The sequence below is a fragment of the Psittacula echo genome, assembly GCF_963264785.1.
Source record: "Psittacula echo genome assembly, chromosome: 2".
Classification (NCBI taxonomy): domain Eukaryota; kingdom Metazoa; phylum Chordata; class Aves; order Psittaciformes; family Psittacidae; genus Psittacula; species Psittacula echo.
The window spans coordinates 44,043,946-44,064,653 of record NC_137737.1 but is presented as its reverse complement, the minus strand read 5'-3'; the positions used below and the strand labels follow the sequence as shown (position 1 = coordinate 44,064,653).

The 20,708-nt window shown below is 47.3% G+C and overlaps 1 long non-coding RNA gene across 1 annotated transcript; it reads left to right on the top strand.

The window, feature by feature from the left end:
- The first annotated feature begins 1,036 nt into the window (after positions 1 to 1,036).
- On the top strand, positions 1,037 to 18,984 carry LOC308217195. Its single transcript, XR_013956202.1, has 3 exons — positions 1,037 to 1,142; positions 8,104 to 8,220; positions 18,875 to 18,984. It is a non-coding gene; the product is annotated as an uncharacterized lncRNA (long non-coding RNA).
- Positions 18,985 to 20,708: the final 1,724 nt, after the last annotated feature.

Genomic DNA, 20,708 nt, shown 5'->3' with positions numbered 1-20,708 from the left:
GGCATGCCGGGGGACAGGAGGGACCACCCACCAAACCCCTCCATAAGCAGGTCTTGGGCAAGAGCCACTTTCTATGCATGCCTCCAGACCAGTTGTTAGGACATGTAGGAGATGAAACCAGCATGGTAGGTATGCCTGCTGAAGACAATCAGCAATAGAGACCTTGCATCCCTCAGCTGCCTGGGGAATGGAGGAAAATTCTGGATTTAGGCAAGGAAATGTAGTGCTCCTTGCAAACTTCAGCTCCTTGCAAACTTCAGCTCCTTGCAAACTTCAGCTCCTTACAAACTTCAGCTCCTTACAAACTTCAGCTAACTCCAGCTGTTTCAAGCTGGAATTTGCCTTCTCTTAGATTTTAATGGCTTGCATGCCAAGCCTTCATATTTTAGTAGATACTGTTCTTCAAGATTGCAATAATGATGATTACAGCACTTCACAGGTCTTATTTATATTTAAGAAGTAGTTTTAGTGAACTGGATAGTGCTGGTAGGTGAAAAGTCATCATGGGAGAGCCACGCTTCTTGCAGAAGCAATTAGTACCAGAAGCCATGAAGACAGATCATCTTCTCCAGACTGGTATTGTCTGTGTTCTATTTGCAAATGTCATCTCAGGGAACATCACCTCTGCCCCTGAAAGATTATGAAATGAGGCAGAGGTTAGACATCAGGGAAACATGCCCAGCTATTAAATATTGGCCTGTTGAGGCTGACTCATCTTTGTAACACTCCAGGCTGGGTGCTCGTTTTCCAAGTCCTGTGAGGCTGTGATTATTCTGAAGTCACGCACTTGCAGTGACATAACAGTTTTAGATCAGAGTTTTGAAAACACAAGCAACCAACTGGGTGCATAAGATTGCATGCATGATTTCAAGTGATTTATAAGGTCAGTTGCCTTTTTAAGTTGGTATTTTTACAGATAGAGGGACATGTTTTTAAAGCTTGAGTGGGTCAACCCAAACAACTGAGTGAGGCTTTTCAGTCCACCCTGCAATTAGAGATACCTCCTGCTCCATGTGGAATTGAACCTTGAGGGGTGGCAGGCGGCAGGAGAACGCTGAGCCACCCCTGCATCCTGTTTCCCACTGACCCACGTTTTGGATGCCAGAGCAGAGGCTGGTGCATGAAAAGGCAGTCACGAAAAGGTAAACCTTATTTCCCTTCTGCATCTGCCTGCATCCTCACCTCTACCTGGAGCCCCAGAGCAATGAGACTCTTCCTCTTCCTCTCCTTGCTTTCCCCACCTCCCTTCCCAGGCTTGCAAGGTCTTGGGAATGGCTCTTATAATTTCCACCTCCTCATAACACAGTATCTTTTACTCTCTGTTCCTGCAGCTCTTCCAGGTTAATCCTCGTGCCTGGGAGAAACTGGAACAAAGTTTCCCCTATCCAGGCAACTTCTGATATGCTGTGAAGCACTGGCCCCCCCATGCTTCCCCCCTCCTGGTCATCTTCTGGCCCATCTCCTCTACGGTTGCTGGGAGAAGGACTACCAGGACCTCAGTGCCTCTCTGAGCAGAAAAGTCCATCGAAGCACCAGTGCTGTGATATGAGGGTTATTCTCCTCTCTCCTGCCAGCCCAAGAGGAAAAATTTTCTGGGAGAGGAGCCAGGCAGGAAGCCCGGAAGGGTACAAGTGTTTAGCAGAGGACAATACTTGGCATAGCTGCACTGTCACCAAAACGTGCTGAAGAGCAGAGGTGGCCTGTACACTGTGCTTGCCCTGAGCCAGTGCGTTGGCAGTGCTGGTCTGGCTCAGGTGTCAGGCACTTTGAGAAGCTGACCCTTGTGCGAATGGGTCCTGGGCTACCCACGGGCTGTTGCTGAGCATGGCACCCAGTGTGTCTGCTGTAGGAGCCCTGCGGTATTGCTGTAATACAGAGCAGAAAGGGTAAAGTTTATTTCCATTCATCTCCTCTCAGGACATGAGACAGTAAATCCAGAGCATTTCTGCTACCAACTCGTGAGTCAAAGCCGTAGGATGATGCAGGCACCAAAAGGGCACTGGGGATGCGGAAGCCGACCAAAACCACGAGATGTAGTCTGACCGTATTCATTTGACTAGTGCATTTATCCGTAACATGCACACAGGTTTCTTTCTTCTTTGAAATAAGTCTCTTCCAGGCCTTTTTCAAGCACACTCCTGTCTGTTTCGCAGGACACTAGCTAGCAGCTGTCTTGCTGCACCTTGCTGAGCAGGCTGGTGCTTGTGAGTTCAAACCCCTCCTGTCCGCTATGTAAAGGAACAGTCTGGTTTGTGCCACCCTGCTCTCAGCTTTGCTAGCTGATGCTTTCATACCCCCAGCCTTGCATCTGCCCAAATCCCATGCAGTCTATAGGGAGATATCTAGCCAGCAAAACAGGAAAGCTGCCTGCATTCAGTGAGCCTGCTCCTTCCCCAGCCCCAGCCATGGCAGCTGAGCTGCCTCCTGTCACTCAGACACTTGAGCTCAGAGCTACTCATTTACAACAGGGCCCTTACAATTATCCCCACCTCCTCCTCAGCAGCTGGTAGTGTAGTGCCAGGCACGTACTTCAGAAACCCCATACGGAGCACGTCTGTCCCTCATCTGCTGGGACAACAGGCAGTCATCTTTATTTAAGGCGCTCTGTTGCTGGTAGTGATGAGCTTCACGTAGCTTTCCATCCCGGGGTGGTGCACGCGGGATTATTCACAACCTCCACAACTCCCACAGACTCACTCCTGGTGCGTAGCTGACTCCCGGTGTCACGCCACTGACTGTATGGGCGTGCTGCCAGGGACAGCATATCTTCCCTGTTGGTAGGTGGTTTCTCAGCCATGTGTGCTGGAGCCCTCAGTCTATTTCCTTGCTGTCGGGAGCCAAGCACGGTATAATGTTTATTTCTTAGTGGCTGAAGCTTGTCTCACCTTGCACAGGGTGTGGGAAGGAAGAGCTCATGTCTGCAGAGCAGCATGTCCACATGCGAGGCAGAGCGGGCAACCTGCCTCACTCAAGGCCAGGAAAGCTGTGGCCCCTGGGACTGCGGGAGGGAATGCAGCTCCCTGCCGGTTGGGGCTGGGCATTTTGGCAACGGCATTCAGTCTGTATTGTGCCTTTCTCTGCTGTGGCTCCCCAGCCTTTGAGGTGCTTACCACAGCGAGGCTTTGGGGAGCCCCTGCAGGGTTGGTGGAGATGCCCCAGGGATCAGACCTTGCTGCAGACCAGCTCTGCAGAGGGGAAAGCTCTAGTGTGGGGCAAAATTAACAGAGCAGATGTGTGAGATAGAGAGAGGGAAACCTTAAAACCTTAAAGCGAAAAAAAAAAACCACCTTAAAAGTTCAGAACCTTAGAAAACCTTAAAAGTGAAAGGGAAAATTTATCATCTTGTCTATCTTTCTGCATAGCACAAGCTAAAGGACTCCTCACAGAAACTCCCCCAGCTCTTCTGCCTCTCCCTGCTCCCTGGAGCAGGAGGGACGGGAGTGGTGGATGAAGAAACATGAGAAGACCTGAATGCCATGGCTGAGTGATACCAGCTGTGAAAACTGGCCGTAAGGACATGAGCTACGTGGATTTCTGCTGCAAGCAGAGCAGTGCAGCAGGACCACAGAGCAGGGCTGTGCATTGTAGGCACAGTGAGCACCCCGGGGCTGGGGCACCTGCAGCAGATGGTCCTCTCCTGTCTCTGCTGGTAGCAGTGGAAGTGCTGCGGCGGAAGGGCACAGGAGCGGGCCACTGCCTCGGCTCCATCCCATGCCCCCATAGGATGCTCCCCCTCGGAGCATCATCCCTGCCTGTGACTTCATCTGGCTCATCCAGGGTCTTCACATCACTGCAATCTCTCTCAGCCTTCTTCTGCACAGACCAATGAGACCCAGGCTTTGGTCCCCTTTGCTCCCTGCTGCTGGTTGTTGCCCTCCTGGTAGCTGGAGCGAGCACTCTTGGGCACCAAGGTGTTGATGTTCTGCCCACCTTCCCCGTGACTCAGCCATCCTGGGCTCCAACCCTCCTCAGGCACCATGAGCTCGTGTCAAGGCAGGGAAAGGGAGGTGACCCTCGCTGCAAGGGGCTGCTCCCACGTTTCTGTTCTTCACCCCCTTGACAACTTTCTTGGAAAAGTCCGTCTCAGGCTGATGTTTCCTTGTGCATGAGATCAGTGTAGGAATGAGCGAGCAGTGGGGACAGTTTACTTTAAAAAACACTTTCAGACTTCACTGAATATAGAGAAAAGCTCTTTTTCTGTTACATTTTCAGGTGCCTTTCTGTGCTCTGGTACAGAAGTACCAGAGGTAGTTTTATTTTCAGCCCTTCTAGTTCGGGGATTTCCTGAAAGCTTAAAGGAGGAAGGTGTCTGGAGCCAGATCCTAAAAACGCCATAGGAACTGAAGTCCAGCACCTGATCAGCTGATGCCAGCCTTGATCATGTCTAAAGGCGCTCTATTTTTACTTTATGCCCAGACTTCCTTAGAAACTGGAGGAAAACTGGAACTAAGGAGAAACTAAGAGGATGTAGTAAAAACACTGTCTTGGAAAATGTCTGTACAATCCTGCAGGGTTTTGCAACACCCCTGGGCACTGCTGCATCATGCAGCAGGCCTTGCACAAAAGAGGAAGAGTTCCTGCAGTGAGGTCTTTCACCACTTCATTTAACACATACTTTTTCTGTTTGTTTTGATGTCCTTTTACTGATTTGCCTTGCCTCATGATGGCTCTTACTTTACCCTGGCACTCTGATATATGACCTCGGCTGCTCAGTCCCTCTTCATAGCCTCTATAGGCTCCTGCTTACACCTGAAACCTTCACTCAGCTACTAACATCATCCCATTAGGGATGGAGCCTTTCCACACTTTTTTCTTTCTCTTGAGGGGTGTTTCTCCAAACAGTGTCTGCATCTTCTGCTTGGTGGAGGTTTGAATAATGTGTAGCCTGTAAGCTTGTCCACACTTAACCTGGACAGGGAACTGCCCTGCCAGCCCATGGCCCATTCCCTGCTGCTCAGGCTGCCAAAGGCTCTGCGTTTTTTCCCTCCTATGTGACCAATGTGCATCTGTCATGCATCCAGAGCTGGCATATGGCACTGCCCACCCATACACCTGGCAGATACGGGTATCTGTGCTGCGGTCGCATGGCAGGAAGATCTCTGGTTCTGCAGCAGGGAGGGGTGTCACACGCTGGCCTGCACCTTGGCTCGTAAGTCTGTGAGGAAAAACCCTGCTGGTCTCCAAAACTGTCATTGTTACCCCCTCTCTGGAGAGTGCTATCACAGTGCAAACTTGACCTTAAGGAATTTATAACAGATTCTTAACACTGCCCTGCTAGAACCTTGTTACAACAGTTCAACAGATTGACTTTTACACAGATAGAAATTGTTTTCTTTGTCATTCCCAAAGTGAGGACAGCTTTCCACACCCTGTCCTGGTGCTATTTTCTTTCCTGCTCGTTATCAGCCCTACAAACCCAGATTACATTCCTGCTGCTGTTACCTCTGTACTAGCTAATTTCATTTCTTTAACTGGAAAATCAAGATTCTCCTCCATTTTATTACCTGGACTACCTGCAGTTTACATAACATAATAATGATCCTCTTGTTTTTTGGGGGATTTTCTCGTTCATTCCTTTTGTCTGACATCACCATGTTTCTTAGCGGAAACAGGCACAATTCTCCCATTTACTGCAACGCTTCCTTAATAACTGTCCTTATCAGCACGACTACTTCCTTTCTTCTTGATGCACATTCTCCTGCCCTCTAGACTTCTTGTATCTCCTACCCTATCTTACTTTTCTCTTCCTGTCCAGTAAGACTAGGAACAGCAAAGAAAGCTTTTTCAATAGGTGAAACTTGGAGCTGAATGAGAGGTTACTCTGACAATAGGTCACAGGCTGCAAGAACAGTTCCCTGCCCAGATCTAAGTTTCAAAGTTTTGTTGTTTTGTTGTTTGGGGTGTTTTTTAAACTTGAAGCAATGACTAGGATCATCTGAACCAGATCCAGTCCCCAAAGGTTAGTCTTTCAGCCACATAGATTTCATGCTGTGAATGTCTCCCTCAGGTCTCACATCCTCAAATCATCCTTATAGACTTAAAACATCTCTTTGTTTTCACTGTGCAGTCAGGACTTTTCACTCCTCTTCTGTGGCTGGAAAACTCCATTGGACACCACCTGCACTTTAAGCATCTTCCATTGCCTGCTATAGCTGTGCTGACCTATTCCAGTATGAACTGCTCACGGACATTTGGTCTAAAAAAGAAAAACCTATAGGTTTTCACTGCTTTCAGATGATCTTTGCAGTTTCAGATCTTCGCTTGGTGTCATTGCTATGAAAAGCAACAGTTGCTACCTATATCAAAGTATGGCCCTTTGTTGAGGAAAATGTGAAGAAATATTACCTACTTAAGGAAATAAGGTAGTTGGGCTCTATCTCAGAGCACAAGCTTGGGCAAGTAAAGTAAGGCCTTGTGTTCAGGAAATCTGTTGTTTCTTAGCTCTTGCTTTGGCAAAATTAAAATTTTGCAGTTATTTTGAGCCCTTCAGACATGAATTCTAACTGAACAGCAAAACATTATTACCCATTAACATCTTCTGCTCGGCAAAGCTGGAACTGAGCTGTGGATGCTGGTATAAAGTGAGTATTTCAGAGGGAGGAGAAAGTATGTGGCTGGTTCACACAGATATGCAAGCGTCAGAATTTGGGTTTCCTTTAGCTAAGCACAAACCAAATTATCTCATAACGCCCCTGTTCTGTTTCCAAAACCTCCTGACTTTGCTTGAACTTGAATTACCCTGAGAACAGCTTTATTTGCTGCTTTTCGCTTCTGCTTTCAGTGGTAACTGGAAACCAGAAGCTCCAGCACACATGAAAATGGTAGTGATGGGAGAAAGAGAATTACACTTACTCCTTTGGACTGCCAGTGGAAAAAATGCTAAAACTTCCCAGGTCAGTCTGAGCTTTCGGTGGAGCCTGGAGGGAAGAAGCTGATGTGACTGCAGTTATTTCTGCAGGGCACAGGCTGAGGATCGGGTTATCTGCCTCCAGCCTGACTGCAGGCTGTCCATCCAGATATAGACATGAAATATGAATCCCTGACATTGACCATGAATGGCCAAAACACAGCTTTGGAATTTGTGGGAAATTTCTTTTCCCTTTTTCCAGGTACACATGTCCTGCAGGGAGGAATTCCCAGGGAAATCCCTCTTGCAGAGAGCAGAAAGAAGGGCATTTGATCCCAAGCCCTTTGTCTTGGCAGAAAACTGCTTGCTACCTCAGCCTGAGTTGTGTCAGGGTAAACAGGGGTTGGTGAGCAGTTTACACTGTTAGGAGAACCAGAGGGTGCAATCCTGACCTTCCTGACACCATGGGGAGTGCCCCATAACGTCCTTGGCCCTGGCAAGAACCTATCCCAGCTGTTGGGTGAATTTTGGCTGCACCATTCCTAGCCTTTAGTGGTAGCCCTCTGCCCTTGCAGCCGCTCCAGATGTGCCTCAAGGGCTTTGCTATCTCTCTCCTCCATGCTCCCCCACCAATGGCTCCTCTTGCACAGCCAGTCCTCACACCACTGGGCTGTGCCTCTTCCTGCTCCCTTCTCATGTTGCTCCTGCCTTTCAACTCCTGTTACCAGTTTAAGCAGTGTGCTGGGAAGGATGCAACATGGGTTTTATTCTCTTTCCAAAACATCAGCTTAGAAACACAGAAATGAGCTTTAAATGGCTTCTGTAATATTCCAGGATTTCTAACAATTAACTACATCACAATTAGATGCTTGGTGAGTGCTAACACGCTTGGATTGCCGAGAGAAATGAGAAATGGTACCAGAAAACCCCATAAAACTCTCTCAGTCTGACAGCATGAAAGACACCTGGTTTATGAATGGTGACAGAGGGTAGAGAGGGTATGTGGTTTGGGTTTCCACTGCTGGGGAAAAACAGAGCCACTGTTGGGGCTGTCACCTGTGAGCACCAACCTTACCCAAAGCCGTGCTGACACCAACCTGGTATCATGCCAGGCTGACATGGCAGATGCCAGGCTGTCTGCCCAGCAATGCAGATGCTCACCCATGCATTTCCCCGGGGTGCTGCAGGGCACCGTCCAGCCTACTGAGCCTTGCAGTGGTTGAGCAGTGTTTGCAATAAATCTTCTCTGCTTTCAGCTCCACTGAGAGACTCTTATTCCTGGATATGGCCCAGCCATGACTGTAAAGGTGGTTCAGGCGCTGGTGTGGGGGTGCAGCCCTGGTGAAATTCCCTCCTCTGCTGCAGGCTCCCAGGTGAGTCACTCCTGCTCCTGATGCCTTGGTGCCCATCTGTGCTGTCCTGCTCACAAAGCCATTGAGAGATGAAAATTTGGAAGGCTGTGCAGATAAACGCTCTGCCCTCTTGCTGAGAGTTAATAGAAACCAAAAGGCTGTCACCTAGACCATGGCCTCTTCTTTCCATCTCACAGGGTTCAATTTCATCCAGACCCTCACTGTGTGATGTGAGGCTGCAGAGCATATGAAAGAGACATGGCATTTAGATGGTGCTATGAGAATATGAAGCCCATGGCAAAGTGATTTTGCCCTTGGTTTTGCCCTGGCACTGGGAGGACTTATTTTCATGCTACAGAGAGGCCACCAGGCCCTGCCTGCGCCTACATTCATCCTTGACTCCCAGGAGCACCCTTAGTGAGGTGTGTTGTTTCCTGAGTCATTGGGGAAATCTGGGGCACTGAAGGGCGCATGTAAAGCCTGTCAGAATATGTCCCTGTAAGCCCATGAAGATGAGGTTAAGATGATGTGCTATGGGGAGCAGGAGACAAGATTCAGTGTCCCAACAGATTCTGCTGTTCCTGCTCTGAGGCACAGGGATGCCATTACGTTTGGGATGCCATCTCTGCTCCCCTAGCAGAGCACAGCAAGCAGCAGAGCAGAGGGCAAACAGAAACACGTGAGAAACAGACATTCTTGGCTTTGGAAACTTCAGTAATGCTGCACAGCAGTTTCGATAATTAACTCTTTTCTGACTTAACAATTTTGCGTCATGGGCCAGAAAACACCAACAATTTGCTCAACCCCTGTTTTAAATTCAGCTGGAAGTGAAACTCTGAGCAGCTTGCCTCACAACACTGAATCACAGAAGTCATTTATACAGAAAAACAAGTTAATCATGTTTGCAGCATATAATAGGGAGATATGCCTCCCACAGCTTCCCCAGGGAGTAGCTTAACACACAGACTGGCAAGCGACTTCCTTGCAGAAGACTTTTATTCCACATAGAGTTAAATACAATATTTCTTGGCCTTTCCTCTTTTGATGTCTTTTATTTCTTCCTTCTTACCCTTTTTGCATAGAATTAAATTCCGCCTCAGCCTGAGCACAGGATGGAGGTGTGCCGGGGCAGCGCTGTGGGGATGGCTGGCTGGTGAGAAGGCAGGGTGATGCAGCCTGGGAGTGAGCCCAGACACTTTTATTCCTGAATGATGAGACAAATGCTGCTCTGGGCACCTCAGTGTTATTATTCTGGTCTGTTGACTAAACTTAGATTACTCAGCCACGCTCAGGAACAGCAGCAGGAGAAATGGGACGTAATGATATGCATTGCCCCACTGGCAGACAGCGGTCCTCCAGCTGTGCAACTGCCTCTGCATCTCCAGCCCAGTATGCTGGATTCTTGCCTTGAAACAAAGGTAGGTGTAGCATGATGTGGCTCTAGGAGGGAAAGGAGGGTATGGCTAGATCTAAAAGAGGACCACCATTAGCCCAAGCTGTAGTTTCTGCTCCACAGGGTCATGTATAGGAGGGGGAAGTTAGGATATCATCCTGGCACTGTGCAGGGCAGTTCTAAACCGATATTTAAGCTCTTTCTTGCTCTCTCTGACTGACTTTTTACAGATCTAGTGGATTCCAGGAGCAGTGCTACCACAGTCAGCTTCATTCCTCCTGTGCCAAGAGCTGTTTTGGGGAGTTAAAGCTTGGGCCACATCCCTTAGCCTTGTCCAAATCCTAAGGATACTCCATCTCGGTTTGAAAACTTCTATCGCCACCTAGTGATTCTCCCTTCGAGAGCCATATATTCAGGAGCTGCACAGCTGGGACCTGTGTCTCATCCCCTGGGAAAGGGGGATACGGATAAAAAGGGGATAGGGATTTTCAGACCAGCTGAAAGCAAGGCTATTGCAACCACTTCTCCTCGGTGGGCTGGCGGGTTGATCTCGCATTGAACCAGCTCCCTGCTTTCCTGTGTCCAAATCGTAGCTGAGCCTGCACCAATGGCTGTGAGGGCACAGGGATTATGTGCTACCAGTGGGCACAGCGCCTGCCACCTTGTCACTCTTTGTTCTGCTGGCAACGATCAGTTACCCCAGGGAACATTAACCAGTGTTCACCTACACAGGGACAGGATTTCAGTGATGCTCAGCTTAAATCCCCAAGCGCAGTGTGATCACCCTTTCACAGGCTAAACTGGGAATATAAATGTCCCAGTAACTTGGTGTTACAAGCATTTTATGAGCACTCCAGCTTTACTGCCCCAAAATACAGAACAAACCTTGAAAGTAATCAGGTGCAAGAATTAATGCGACCCAGAGGAGAAACATGAACTATACAGCATGTCAATGTCTGCTAGGCAAAAATAAACTTATTAAGCTTTTCATTAGAAAATGGCAAGCACTTGTCAATTCACCAAATTTCATCTACTGTAGCTAAATTTTCTTAAATAGAAAACCTTTATGACGATGACAAAGTTATTTGTGCAGTAGGAGCAGGAGGATCCAGATTCACAAGATGAAAAATAAAACATATATGAAAGAAAAACCCAACCCAACAGCATCCCTATCTCATTGGCACTGTTCCTCCACTCAGCTGCGCAGCAGCCACAGGTTGCCACCTTGCCTGGTTTGGTTTGCACAGGTAGAGTCATGCAAGCAGAATCAGGCTGCAAAGCTGGAACAAGGAGTTCTTTGCCCTGCCCCAGGCCCTTGCTCCCATCCCCATGGAGAGTATGTCTTCATCTCGCTCCTGCCTGGGACTAGATCTGAGTTTAAAATGATCTCACAATAAAACTGAACAAATTTGGCAGTGAACACACTGGGATGAGCAACTGGGAGAGCTTTCTGCTGCAGTGCTGCTGAGCCTCCAATCCCAACCCTGCAGTCTCAGTGTGCTGTGGAAGGACACCCTGGCATCTGTGGCTTGCTTTCTTTTCCATTTTAGAGCTCAGTTCCATTTTCTTTTAATTCCACTCATTTTCCATTCCAGTCTCTTCCTCCTTCTATTTCCGCATGAGGTACCCAAGCGCAGCTGTAGGCACTTGCTTGTAGTGGTGGCTGGGTAGCACGCTGGGCACATCCACACCAGGCACATCCAAGCTGCTGAATTACCACGCTGCTGCGAAAATGCCACTGGCACTTTCTTGTCTCTGTGCCTCTGCTGATACGCAGCATTTCTACTTCTCAATTTGGTTCCTGGTTTCACTTTCATCCAAATGACTTTTCCCCTGTAATAACACCACCCAGATTTTCACCAGGGGTGACTCAGTCCCAGTTATTTCCCTCTCCGCACAGCACAGGAAGAGGCAGGTATTTGCTCTTATAAGCTGAGATGACACCAAATGCAACATGTTTCTGGCATGTGGGGACTTCACAGGACTTCATATCAGTGGCCTTGGAGATCTGGCTGGAGAGGTCAAGGCTGGCCTTTCTGCAGCGTGTTGGACTGCCCTGCTTTTGCCTGCTTTCCATAGCTCCAGTTTTCATCCAGCCTGTTTGCCTGTGTCTCTGCCTTCCCCCTTGCCTTTCCCACCTCGGGAGGCTCCCACCTTCTCCAGCTTTAAACCATGCCCAGACTTGGGCTGTTTGTCCTCTGCAGCAGTGGCCTGGCTTTCTCCCCTGTAGTCCACAGCTCTTGTTGCAATGTGCTTTGCTCTGAGAAGGCTTCTCACACTACCCAAGGATTTTCTGATTCTACCAAGATTCTTTCTCTGACACCAGAATGCCTCACAGTTTCTGGTGACATTAATTGGAAGTGCACAGAAATGGACCTAATCAGCACATGCCTGTAAAAACACCTGAGTAGGAGAGGTTTTACATTTATTAGGTTTGTTTAGTGACTTTTTGAAAGAAAAGTGTGTGTTTTACTGAGTGGGGACAAAGTTGGTAAAGCAATGCAATAAATGATGTGTATTAAATGCAGAGAGTGTGAAATACAAACATTTTGTTTAACGGCCGAGACTTGGAGAATTCTTAATGGCTCCTTACCCCGGTGCTGGAGATGTTGTTATTTCCTAACAGTATCAGCACTGGAAAGAACATTTATGGAATCACATTTTATCACCAGAAGGGAAGTAACGGGGCCCTTCTTGCCTTGGGAGAATTTGCAAACTTTATGTTGAGGTTTTCTTGGACTTTCCAGTGAGGTCACTCATGGTGGAAGGCAAGGAACAAAAGCATAAAAACTGGGATAAAAATAAGTAACCTGAGGGAAGTAGCCTCAAAGAGAGCTACAAAGAGATACAGAATGGAAAAATAAAAAAATATTCACTGTTACTAGAGATGATCTGGTTTTATTTATTTATGTTTTAAACTTGGTCGGAATTTTAAAACAAGGTCCTTGGGAGTGCTCTTAGTTTGTGCTGTCGCTTCAAAGCAGCATTTTAGAAACTGTGCTCACGGCCAAAAAATGCCCACTAGGTGCAGGGGATTTCCAGTGCATTTCAAGCCAGCAGTGCAGAAGGGTTGTAAGAAGGTAGCTTCACACGCAAAACCCACAACCCATTTACCACTGAAATCTCTTTCTGAAATCTCTCAAAACATAAATGTTGACTGTCGCTGTTTTACCCCAAGAGATCAAAAGCTTGGACATGGTGTATTCATTCGAAATACACAGAAAAAAACCCTACAGACTAAAAAGTGTTCAGGATCCCTCCTCCACCATTTGGCAAATAACCCCAAGATATGAGAGAATAGCCTTCCCCCATCAAATAGCTGCTTCTGGAGAATCTGTGGTCAGAAAAAATCAGTTTCCTAGTCTTTCTTGAGTATCGATTCAGATCTTGTTGGTTAGAAGAACGCTGGGCTGTCCCTGGCTCTTCCCCTCCTGGCACTGAAAACTAACTCAATTATTCCTTGTGTTTGCAGAATGCAAACATTTGCTTTGGTATCTCACAAGGTTGCAGTACTTGTGCTGTGATATAGCAATTTTTAGATCAAATGCCCCAGGAGAGCATGGAAAGGCTAAATAATGGCATAGGAATGCAGTCTGACCTCTCTCCTTAATGGCCCACACTGCAGTCCCCGCTCTGCACCTGTCCTCCAGGGGGGCCATGATGTGCAGTGTGGGCCATTCACTCCATGTGTGGAGTTCAGGAGGGTGGACAGCACCCAGGGACTCTTCCTGGAGGCCCCCCACCAAACCCTTGCTGCAGGCACAGAACAAAAGGAAAAATATTGCATCATTTTGGGACTTCCGAGTTTTCAAAGACTTCTCCAGCATTTAGCAATGAGGGGATCTTAAACAGAGTGCTTGTTCTCAAACTCAAGAATTTCTGATGAAGAAAAAGTAGTCTGCGGTGGGTTTTGAACAAACATGAAGACCTACAAGCTCCTGTAAACAGAATTTGCTGAATGAATGGGTGTTCTGTAATGAAAGCATGCCAGTAGGGATAAATGACGTCAATACCTGTGCTTATGGCTCAGATGGAAAGATAATATGCCCAGAAGGAATCAGAACTTATCCCATCCAGTCATTATTATCACTATCCAGTCACATAAACATCACTTGCTTGCACAGCCAGATACTGTCTGCACAATACTGTTAACTTGTTGACATATTGAAGAGGAACTACGGATTTCCCAGAAGCTCATATCACTTCCTTGACAACGATGCAAGGACTTAAATATACATGCAACATATCCTGCTGTCTCCCCCCTTCATCTGCAGACAGGATCGTGAAGGTTGAGCAGAGCCATTTTCTTCAACCAGCTTTGCTTTTGTTGGCAAAGGGTTCGTGTTCCAGGTGAAGAGAAATCACGCAGTAAGGAGGAGACTAGCTGTCTTCTCTCAAAAAAAACTTTATTAGTTTATAAAAAGATGGCCAGGAACTTCCTCCCTGCCTGGCTATAATGCAGCTTCCTTCAGCCTGCAAATTAAAAATGCCCTTTGGCTGCTCTGCTCTGTATACACTACAGTCCTTATTAAATAACATTTGACTGAAAAGGATCTGGAAAATCAAATAGAGTTTACAACTACTTGATAGAGATAGAGGAAAATAACATAAAGATAAGCGTTTTCATGTTTCAATAACAACAACAAGACCTATAAAAATAATCATCAGTATACAATGTAATTTCCTTGAAGTAGAAACCACTGGTCCTGTCTTCTACAAGCCTGGTACTTGTATCTCAAAGTCGTACACAAACCACTTACTAACCACTGGCACCTTGCTCACGTTGGTTTCCAATGAAAGGAGTCCTCAGTCACTTGCAGTTTTCTCAAGTCTTTTCACTATTAATATTTTTTGTAACTATATTGGTTTAAGGGTCTCTAAGTCTGTCATTAGCAGCTGAGTTTAGAAGCGGCACTTAAATCCATGTAAGTTTGTAACAACCTTACCTTGCTGAATCCTTCAGACTGACATTTCCTGGCGTTTGGGGGAACGTGGTCAGGTTTGGGTTTTTTTCATAATTTGAGCAGAAATTATTTACTTCTATTTAGGACCAAGTGAAAATCATATGTTTCCCATTAAGATTTTTGTTTGGGATTGAGGTGGGGATGAGCTGGCACTGGGAGGATACAAGGCTCTCCGGTGGTTTTCATTCTGGATCTTGTGGGAGCAGCTTATTGACATTTTCTGCATAGGTGAGCTCACCATCCCGGCAGTCTGGGTTTGGGAATTGGTTTTGCAAGGATGCTTGTGTGTCACTTCTATATGCAAACATTTATAAAACCAAACACTGCTAATGCTTTCTTTCAAAAGCCCTTGCAAATCTCTAACTTGAGTTAATTTATTTTAGAACTAAAAGAAAACGTAGCGTCTGCTGATCTAATATATACCAGCAAAAATATTTCTGTCTTGTGTGCCTATAGAGTGAAAGTCATAGACATGGAAATTATTCTATTTAAAGTCATTTAAACCCTGCCCTAAAATACTTCATACGCTTTCCTTCCTCTTTAAAAAACACTACTTCTCTATTCATGTTGTAGCAATGCTAAATCTTGCAAATTAACCCAAATTCTGCAATAACCTGCTTTTTTTTTTTTTTTTTTTTACACTTCCGAACTCTTGGAGTCAGCAAATATTTATGAAAATTTTGCTATTCATTAAAAATAGTCTAGTGCTGATGGCTGCAAAATGTGTCTGCTGCTGTGAAACCTGTGTGCCTTAAGCTGTCAGAGGCTGGAAAACAGACTTATCATCCCCGTACTTGCATTAGGAAACTTTGTGGTCTCTAAGCTAGTGTCAGGCACTGGAGGGAGGCAGGCCTGACTCCTGCTTTCACAGCACCTCAGCACTGCCCAGACTGATTTCTCATTTTGTGAATGTCACCACGTTTCTCCCATATTAGTTGTCCTCTTCGTATTCTGCTTGGGGATTTTCAGATGATTCATTGCTCTCAGAAGGTGCAGGCAGGCACCCAGGAGTGATGGGCACAAGCCATGGAAGGAACAGAGGCAGCATGGAGTGTCCTCATCCAGTTCCTCTGCCCCATGGTTAAGGACTTTGGCTGTTTTTTGCAGAGCAATACACTCAGTCCATCTGTCACCACTGCCCCATCCCTGGCAGTGATCAAGGCCAGGGTGGATGCAGCTTTGAGCAGCCAGGTCTGGTGGAAGATGTCCCTACCTGTGGCAGCAGGGCTGGAACTAGATAATCTTGAAGGTCCCTTCCAACCCAAACCATTTTATGATGATTATGCCAGATGGTGCAGGAAGATGGTAGGATCCTGTGAAAGAAACAGTGATAGGAAAGAAGGTTTAGGTTGGCTATGAGGAAGAATTTCTCCACTTAAATGCTTGTCAAGCACTGGAACAGGGAAGTGGTTGTGTCACAAAGAATTTAGCAGTGGACTTGGCAGTGCTAGGTTAACAGTTGGACTTGATGATCTTAAAGGTCTTTTCCAACCTTGATGATTCTATGATTTCTTCACATTGCTTCACTCTCACTTGGATATCATCTCTCCTTCCCCATCTCTTTGCCAAGTGATGGTGGTTCTGGAGGGATGGAAATCCTTTCCTGTTCAACTCATGTTTGGCCAGGGGTCTCTCTTGCAGGGGTTAGTTTGAGAGCAGTGCCAGCATGCTGACCCCAGCAACAGTGCTATCCTGTTCATGCTGTGGGAGGAGCAGTGTTAAAGAATCACAGAATCCCAGAATCCCAAGGGTTGGAAGGGACCTCAAAAGATCATCTAGTCCAACCCCCCTGCAAGAGCAGGGTAACCTAGAGTACATCACACAGGAACTTGTCCAGCCGGGCCTTGAATATCTCCAACGTAGGAGACTCCACAACCCCCCTGGGCAACCTGTTCCAGTGCTGTCACTCTCACAGTAAAGAAGTTTTTCCTGATGTTCACATGGAACCTCTTATGCTCCAGTTTACACCCATTACCCCTTGTCCTATCACTGGACATCACTGAAAAAAGCCTAGCTCCATCATCCTGACACTCACCCTTTACATATTTGTAAACATTGATGAGGTCACCCCTCAGTCTCCTCTTCTCCAAGCTAAAGAGACCCAGCTCCCTCAGCCTCTCCTCATAAGGGAGATGCTCCACTCCCTTAATCATCTTTGTGGCTCTGCGCTGGACTCTTTCAAACAATTCCCTGTCCTTCTTGAACTGAGGGGCCCAGAACCGGACACAATATTCCAGATGTGGTCTGGGTTTTACAGGGAAACTGGGAAGGTTGGTTCTCTTGTGTTCCTGGGGAAGCCTGTTATAAGAGGACAGGCTGAGAGAGCTGGGTGTGTTCAGCCTTGAGAAAAGAAGGCCCAGGGAGGACCTTATCACCATGTTTAAGAATTTAAAGGGTGGCTAATTAAAAAAATATGGAGACTCCATTTATACCAGGAGTCACATGGAAAAGATGAGGGATAATGGGTGCAAGTTACCAACCAGACACACAAAAAAATTTTTCACATTCAGATCAATCAACCACTGGAATAATCGCCCCAGGAAAGTGGTGGATTCCCCAAAGCTGGACACTTAAGATTCAGCTGGACAGGGTGCTGGGACATGTGTCTTTGCCAAGAAAGGTTGGACCACATGATCCTTGAGGTCCCTTCCAACCTAGTATTCTATGATTCTACGATGTTTTGCATCACCTGGAGCGGGCAGGGCACCCAGCCACTGCTATGGGTAACCAGCTGCAGAGGCACTGCCCGCCCGCCCTGACCAGCCGGGCTCAGCACTCCACGGGGGCTTCCAGCGCTGCAGCACAGCGGCCAGCCGGGCTCTCCGATCACCTCTGGTCCCCCCGACCTAGCGGCGCAGCCCAGCTCCGCGGCGCGGCGGTCGGCAGGTGGCAGCGCTCCCTCTGCCTTTGAAACGGGCGCTCCCTGCACCATCGCGGTCCTCCCGCCACTGGGGCCCCTTCCGCCCCGGCAGGCGAGCGCATTCGGGGCCCAGTAGCGGGCCGCAGTGCTGGGGAGGAGGGCTAGGTTCTGGCTGTGCTCCTCCGCGTGTGGTGAGCACAAGGTCAGGGCAGGGACGGGAGACATCCAAAATACACGGCTGGCCATACGGAGGAGTATTTAATGTGCTGTCTGAAGCGGGCCAGGAGAGATAAGTGACATGTCTAACAGCATTCATAGAGAAAGAGCCCCACGCAAACCCACCCTCATTTTTATGAGCTGCGCTTGTATGGCAGGAGACAGGCAGTGTTGGCTGAAGAGCACAGCAGCAGATAGGGATCTGGAGCCCGAGGTTTTACATTGGTTTGATACATGACCTTGGGTGGGTTATTTGAGCTTTGTAAACAAAGACTGCTTGGCTGGTTCTGCATCACTTGGGGGTAGGTCTCTTCACTTCCTTCTGCACTCTTTCTTTCCAAGAAAGTTGCCATGGGGGCAGCATGAAAGTGCTTGCACGCCAAATAAAATAGGTGCTTTGTGGGAAGTACAAAAAGTCCTGTAATACACAACTATGGAACAATTTGACCTCTCTTATGACAATTTATCATGGATTTTTTTTTTTCTTTTCCCATTCTAATATGTCTTCATATGGATCTTGTTCATCCATATCTAAGCCCTCTTGGAAGCCTGATATCTGCTTGGCTTCAGTGAAATCACAAGGCAGTAAGTGCCAGAGATAATGTGATAGAAAAACCCCTTTCTGTTTTTCATTTTAACATTATCCTCGAAAGTGTAACTTTTCCGTTTCATTGAGTTACACAGTTCCAGTGTTTCCCATTGTTTTTCTTTTACCTCTGTCATTTTCATTTCCTATCTTTCTGCTCCCACTATTTCTGCATCACTCCTTGTGAAAGATTGACCAGGGCTGAGCAAATTATTCTTGTCAGGGTAGACTTAGGATTTACACACATTTTCAAACACTTTTCCATTGACTTTAAGTGAGCTATGACTAATTGTAGTATATGAGGTTTCAACCTGTGAATATCACCGCATTTTCGTCAGTCTCAGAGCAAACTCCCAAACCCCTTGAAGTCACAGGACATTCTGCTGGGAACACAGAGAAGTTTGTGTCAGGCTTTATGGGTGCAACTCAGCTCAGAGCTGAATGCAGGTGTCCCAGTCTGTGAGATTAAGCCCTGCCATGTCCGTGCTGCAGACTAAGAGCCAGATCTAAGAAGGACCATAAGCACCATAAGCATGCCATGATAGTGCAGTCACTATCGTGCTGTGAAATGAGTATAGCCAGAACTGTAGCATGGGTAGGTTGACAGGCACCAAGTGAAACAAATATGTGACTTCATCCCTCTTTGCCACATACAGTGGAAGTTCAAGTCCTGCTGTCATCGTGCCCAGTGAAGAGTGTCAACACCTGCCTTTGGAGTGCTGGCATGACTCGCAGATGTACAGTGACCGCTGCAGATGGTGGCTTGAAGGCTCAGCTCTGCGTAGCATGGAGGGGCAGTGTCAATCAGCACTGGAAAATTGGCACAGAAGATCTTCCTGACCTGGGGGAATCCAGCCCAGCAACGTACTTGGTCTGGACAAGTGCAAGTGTCTAGACTTCATCTGTGCCTTTAGGAGTTCTGCTGGATATAATAATCTGGCATGTCTTCAGGGGGAGAAAAAAGACCAAGGCAAAGCTGTTCCTGCAGTTGAAGGATATGAGAGGAGACACTTTTATAACCATCAGAGTAATCCTAAACAAATCCTGAAACTTTAATGGGAGTCATTTTTGCATATTTCCTATAATTTGTAATATTTATTTTGATATACATTCAGAAAGTTTATGTAATATTTTTCATGCATGAGCTACTTCTGGCAAAATACAGAGATCTTCACATGCGTACAAATTTGCTATTACGATTAGCCAGGCTTTAATAAATTACTTGTAATAGCAAATATTGGCCATGTGTTTGGAACAGAGATGTGCCAGGACCACATTACCCAGTACTCCAGCATGGAAATATCTACTTATTGCAGATGGCCTGACCTCAGCTGGCCTTTGTGTGACTGCTGCAGAAATCGGTCTGACCTGTGGCCCTGCTTTCTGCCTGGAAAGCTTTTCCAGACTATGCAAGATTGCAGCTTTAGGGGCCAGATTCCTCATTTGTAGCTTGCTTTATACTCTGTGTTTGTCATTTTCCTGTGGCTATGTAAGAGAATTGTGTTCTGGCTTTGAGTATCTTTTGCACAATGTGAAAAACACTGGCCAACAGGGACAAGAATTCATCTTGCTGTCAATCATGTAATAACAGGGAAACTCTCATCAGAAAGAGTAATTCTGGATCTGAATCCAGCTTGTTATATCCACTAGCAAGAGTGATTTATTTCTGCAATTAATTGAAAACAATGCAAGAAAAAAAAAAAAGTCTGGAATTAAGTAAGGAATATCTAGAAATGGGAGTCTCTGTGTCTCCATACCCATGAGAAAGCAGTGCCCTGTGTTACCAACATGAGCGAGAATTGTTTTAACTGCATGCCTCCACAAATATCAAACTTTTCAAGTGAAAACAAAACTGAAATGGTTTTATTAACATATGACGGAAAGCATTACAGAGCTTGATGTCCTCAGTATGTTGAGAGGCAGATGATGTCCCCTCCTCCCTATCCATTGTCTGGGTCTTCCAAGCTTGGGTGCATCACTGGCTGCTCTTCACACAAGCGATGCTCTGCTGGCCACCACTTCTCTCAGTGCTGGCTACCCAGCTGCCAGGCAGCCACAGACATCAATCATGTCACCTGTGTTCGTCATACACCGGTATCCTGATTGATGTTCTTGGACTGCAAAATGCAGAGGAACAATGCAAAGCCCATCTGTAAGAAGCGTCCGAGGGGAGCAGTCCCAGAGAGGAGCCTTCAGCACCGGAGCCAGGGGAAACCCCGCGCCCCGGAGCCTCAGTTCCGAGCGGAGGGAGCCACCGAGGGAGCCTCGAGCCCTCGCCAGGCCTTGCCCAGGAGCCAGCGGCTCCGCTGAGGCGAGCAGGGACTCACAGGGGGCGGTGCCAGGAGGGACGGCCCCGCCCTGAGCGGGGAAAACCCGCCCCGGGCAGCGCGGGAACGGCGGCAGGCAGGGCGGGGCGCGGCGGTTGGCGCCGGCAGCGCGAGCGGGCAGCGGGCGGGATGGGGAGCGCTCGCCTCAGAGCCAGGGCTCGCT